Here is a 6,163-nt window from a genome sequence, read left to right as displayed (position 1 = left end):
TACAACAAGTGTGTGTGTGTGTATGTGAGTGTGTGTGTAAGGAAAAAGTCACGTCAGGGGCACAGATAATCTCACTAAGAACTTCAAACTTGCAAATAGCCAGTGTATGAGCTAATTCAAATCTATACAGAGAATAAGGACCTGACATTGTTGCATTGTTGGGAGACTTACAGTAAGCACCGTGGGAGGCCCGTACACAGATCCAGCACCGACCTGTTGTTGCCTAACACTCGTGGCCGTACTATGTCCTGTAGTCCTGTCCTGCCTATAATGAAGTGAGTTCCCTTCTGTGACCATTTTGTCACAGAAGCTTAAGTTAAGTTATATGGTACATGTCACAAGACGCACGAATCGGACATCTCCAGACACTCTTGAGTTATGGAAGTTGAAAGGTCGTCCTCTCGCTCAAACACTGTAATGTCATTCCTGCCCCGTCACTCTCTGCTCACAGCATCTCCATGATTTTTTCACTTTTTAATCACAAAATCGTGATAAAAAAATCATTACAAAATGTAAAATCATTATTACATATTGTGATTTCCAACCATTTGGATTTGTGACCTCCTACAACAACACAGTGTTTGGTTGCCTAACCTGAGGCCTCAAGAGGTGAAATGATCAAATATTCCATGAAAAATCAATCAAAGGTTTGAGAAATGTTCATTATTTCTTTTCTACCCTTGCCTGACCTCTAGTTGGGGAATGTTGGACAGTAGTTAAATCTGGCTGAATAAAATGCTGTGTATGCATTAATGTAACAGTATTGATAGCCATAGAAATGTATTAGATAACAACATCAATACGTTACCTTTTTTTGATACTACATTTTGCTCTTCACTGAGGACTATGACTTGCAGTGTATTTTCACACAGTTGCATTGGTACTTTTACTTACGTGATATGAGAAATTCTTCGACCACTCGCCATATTGCTCGCTGCACAGACACGCGCAGTGATGATCATCAGGGGAAGAGACAGATCCTGTTTTCTACTTTCAGTCTCTACTTCCTCCTCCAGTATGAACACATGCCAAAACTCTAAGCCATGTAACCTGGCATGATTTTACAGAAGTAGCTTTGCTATTGATATATTAATTAATTTGACAAATATGGGCTGATGCAGCCTCTGTAGATTTGCGCTCAGGAATATAGACCTTCCTGCTTTGTTTCCTACAAGGAGACGGGAGTTTTCCTTCCACAAGGGGGAGCTGTCAACCCGAATGGGACAATTTTGTCGTAGTATATTTACAGGACAGTGCATTATGTTCACTTTGTCTGATAAATAATCCCTTGCTGTTCCACAGCTCCTACAGTTTTTACATGTTGTTTGTCATGACAGAAATACTCCAGCGCTACAACAGCGGCAGTGAAAGTTTTTTTGCATCTTTGTCAGTGATATTTAGCCGGTGAACGCACCTCAACAGTGTTCGTGTTTGTCTGGGTTTTCGTCAATGCTGATGTTAATGAGCATCTGTCCACTTCCTGCCAAGACCTTCCTGCTCTGCTGAAATGTCAGATCTGCTGCAAGACATTCTCTCTTTTGGAGTACACGTAAAACATACACTGAATGTTGTATAGTTATAGAAAAAGCCATAAATGATAGAGTCTCAAATTTAAACACCTGCTGATCGGTACAAAAATGATAGAGACAGGTGAACCCCATGAGGACCCCCCATAAGCTCCGACCTTGAACTTTTTGCTGCGTGTCACCTCCCTTCTCTCTACCCTTTCATCCTAGACTCTGCTCTCCTTCCCACAATAAAGGCTGACCCCCCCCCCCCCAAAAAAAAGAAAAGAAATGACAGCGACAGTAATGTAGAGGCATCAAAGACGTAGATAACAGTAACCAGAATGAATAATCAGGTTGTGCTCTGTGTCGTACCCTGAAAATGGGTAAAGCCAGGATACTAGAGTTACATCTGAAATCCTACCACATCATAAGATCAATAGAATTCTCATGAAATATTCTAATAAAAAAACAGAAAAGACACCTCAGGGGAGCTAGCAGACATCTCGCAGAGGGCACCAAACACCCAGAGGTGGCCCTGATTGAAAGAAAAAAGAAAATAAATACTCTACTATAACAAAGTACAGTATATCGTTATTCACTGATTCACTTGTGCAAACACACACATATGCTTAACACAGGTAATAGGTGTGCACATACACAGGAAGGTTTACGCCCCCCCAGTGCCCTCACAGCAGAGGTCAACTGCAACAGAGCTCAAACTTGTTTTAAGTCCACATTCCTGATTATTGCATAATGAGTGGAGGGGAGGGTAGTAGCACAATATAACCACTAGATGGCAGTGTAGGACTCTAACACAGCCATGTAGAGGCAACTTTACTATAATACTTTACTTTTTACGTCAATACGTGAATAGTGAAGGGTTTGGAGGCAGCTAAACTCATTTGGACAAAGTTGATAGTGATGAGTGGATCTCTCATGAAAGCAAATCATTGTTCTTTTGCTCATAACCATCTTCATGGTTGAAACTGCATTCAGCGTTTGCCTACTTGTCCTCATGTCAGCTCTTCCTTCAACACACATTGACAATAATGCTGAAATGTGATGGAGACAGATGGTCCAATGAACTGTCAGTGATTTCAGGTCAAAATCTCAGCAGGGCTATGGAGGGTAATCTGATCAAGGTTTTATTGCTACTGTTGATGGAGTCAGGCCATTCCCATTAAAGCTAGTGTGTGTGTGTGTGTGTGTGTGTGTGTGTGTGTGTGTGTGTGTGTGTGTGTCTGGAGAGGGGGCTGTGAATATGCCTGTGTATCTGTGCACAATGCATCTTTGTGAGTCCTTGGCTTTGCGTTGGAGGGAAAGATCTGGCTTTTACTAGAGCGAGGGAAAGAAAGAAGGAGAAAGTCAGAGGGAGGAGAGATGAGTAGTCGGGGTCTCTTTTCCTTCCCAATTTTAACCTCATTGTTCCTCTCTTGTCTCTTTTTTTAACACTCTTCATCAACAGGCCAGTATGAGTCCACATTTCTTTTTACCGAACTTAGTCTAAAGTCCTTCCTCCTTCCCTGTACCTTGTCTTTCACTTTTGCTTTCTTCCCTTCATCCAGACACTTTGATTTCACTGTAAACGACACAGATTGCAGGAAAGATTAAATATATTGGCTTCCTTGTCGCAGTCACAACCAGTATTGCATGACCTTGATTAGATCTCACATTCATTTTGTAAACTACCTCTCTACTTGTCTTTTTGATTATTATTTAATGCTTCTTAACGCTTATCGTCTTTCTCTCCGTTTCTCCTCTCAGCCGTATCCCCTTCTTCGTCTGGTCCGATGAAGGACGTGTCTTATGGACTCCACAGCTGTGTGAGACAAATAATTGCAAATTCTACTCATGTCTCACATTTAAAAAACTGGTTAACTCGAAGTGCTTTATGTTAAAACCCAATCGGCAACATGCAGCGTGCAGTGCAGTCTTTGTGATGCACACTGCAGCTTTGAGCTAAATGTGCGTCCAACGGGAATCGTGAATTTTAGGACAAAATCGAGTGGCTGTAAACGAGCACCTGCTGGTGGCACTAGAGAAAATCTCAGAGAATCAGCTTTGGTGACCATGAATGTCTGTACAAAATACCATGGGAACACAACTGAAAACCAGCCCCTCGTGCATTTCACAGACAAAAACTACAAACACATGAACACAGCTGAGATAGATCTCAGGTCACATATCACGTTGTTACATGAAAAAGATCTTGATCTTAATCTTTTACAGTTTCAAAACAGCCACCTGTGAACATGCAGAGACCAGACTGGACTGTAGTCAGAAATGCACTGGGAAGCCAACCCCTTTTTCTAAATTGCATTTTTAAAAACATTATTTACCTCATTATTTTAGATATTATTTGGCAACAATTCACAGTTCCATAATTATTGAACTAGACAGGCTAAGAATCTTCACCCTCCTTTGTCTAAAACATCCAGTGGTCAGTTTTCTATTAAATATCCTTGTGGAATGAAAATGTACGTTTCGTGGATTCCTCTGCGTCTTTGTCCACTTACAAAAAGAGAATGCTTTACAATTGCTGGGCTGCTTAAACATTTGGTCTAAAATGATAATGAGCTCTCTCAAAATCTGTTATTCATATTGTGTACTGTCAACTACATCGTCATATATAGGCCAACACTGGTGCCAACCACACCCTACGCGTACTTTCACATTTCACATATGAACTTTGTATTTATGTTCACTTAACAATAAAAAAAAACCATTAGAAATGATGGATCCTGAGAAGAGAGGGGAACAGAGAAAAGCCTGCTGAGCTACATCTACTATTGCTACACATATGAAATCATTTGCATCCCAACACCATGTTTATTCTGCACAGATGAGCAACAGTAGGTTGCAGTGACCCACGGGAGAAGGACACCTGTTGGAATGAGAGACGAGATGGGGTAAAAACACTGAGGAGGCAGCAGGGGTTTTGTTTAAATATAGCAGGGAGAAAATAGAGAGACCAAGGGAAAGAGTGTATTTGTAAAGAGAGAGGGAGGGAGAATGGGAAGAAACAAAGAGTGGAGGGCAGAGGCAGCGTCTATTGACGCCACAGGTGCCTGCACTTCAACTGCAGCGCTCAACTCAACATTGTGTGGTTTAAAAGAAGTTCATTTGTGTGTATGGGAGAGGAGAGATGGTGTGTGTGTGTGTGTGTGTGTGTGCACATTATTATGCGCCAGAGAAACACAATATCCCAGCTTTGTGCATGGGTGCTGCGCTGGTGAAAGAATGCATATGCATTTCCATCTTGTTTTTGTTTGTTGTCACCTGAGAGGTTGTGTGTGCGGTGGTGGTTCAAGATGGGATTTATCAACGAATCTACCTGTACTCAGTTACAGCTCAGTAACACACACACACACACACACACACACACACACACAAACACACACACACACACACACACCAATGCCAACCTGTCTCCCTGCTAAATTGTTAAACTATGTTTCCTCCTCCCAAGGATCCTACAGGACGGACACCAGCACTTTCTAAACACAAAAAATGGACGGAATAAAATTAATAATTTCGAATTGATTTGCGTGCACTACTTTTTTCTTTAATTTCCTCCTCCGCTCTATGGTTTTGATCATGCAAAAAACACACCAGCAGTAAGTCACTCCATCCCTCAGTCAGCAGGCTGCAGCATAGCAGACATTCCTGCTGGGTGTAGTTAGGGAGTTGGAGATGGCTGCCAAAAAATCCGTTGCTCCATAGCGTTTAAAAAAAAAAAAAATGAGAAGCCCAAGTTGCAATGTTGCTTGGCAGTGGGATTTGGACGGGATCGGACTGCAACGGTGCCGCCTCCTCCACTCTCACGCCCCTTCAAACATGACACGTTGCCAGTGACACGGGAAAGTTACCTGGCGACTTCTTCAGGAAGACTTCCTGAGAAATGATTTCCTGTTTATTCCCTATCATCATTCAAGAAATACGTATTGAATCGCACAGCCTGACTGCATTTTGCACCATGCATACAACTACAGGCAAAAGGGAAATTACTCTACGGGCCTGTGAAATCTTACACTTTCATTCATGCTAAGGCTCAGCGGTTGTCAGTGGTCCGCCAAGCAAGAGTTTGACATTTTGGAAGTACACGTTGATAAGATTATCAATACCCCTCTTATATCGGTCTGGTAAAATATGAAGCAAAGCTTAGCTTTATCTATGCTTAAAGCATAAGAGTGGAAACACAAATCACAATGTGTTGCTTTTATGCTTTTTTCGCACATACGTTTTTAGACTTTTGGTATGGTAATCTAGACTTCAGTATCAAATCTGTGCTGCTGAATTCTGTGGAACTCAAGGGGTTCGTCAAAGAGGCAGTCCACAGACGCCACAGGTTCACCAATATCATCCTCTGTCGCTCTCAAAGAGACGAAGAGCCTCTTTTACCAACTGACGAAAGACGTGGGCGTTCACCAGGCAAGCGTGATCTGATGAAATATGCCATAGAGTGGCATTATGGGAAGTGTAGCATCCTGTGTGTTCTGGGAGCTTGACTGCCGACCAACGGTGCAGCACACCACGACCCCTGCTGCTTTCATTTGGACATTTCTTTCTTTAAAAACTAACTCTCTCACGTTCCCCAACAGCCTGGAAAGCAAAACACATGGAATCATTGGAGTGACCCTCCAAGATCCAGCAGA

This window comes from Scophthalmus maximus, chromosome 2 (assembly GCF_022379125.1).
Source record: "Scophthalmus maximus strain ysfricsl-2021 chromosome 2, ASM2237912v1, whole genome shotgun sequence".
NCBI classification, from domain to species: domain Eukaryota; kingdom Metazoa; phylum Chordata; class Actinopteri; order Pleuronectiformes; family Scophthalmidae; genus Scophthalmus; species Scophthalmus maximus.
Note: the sequence above shows the minus strand (reverse complement) of the source record.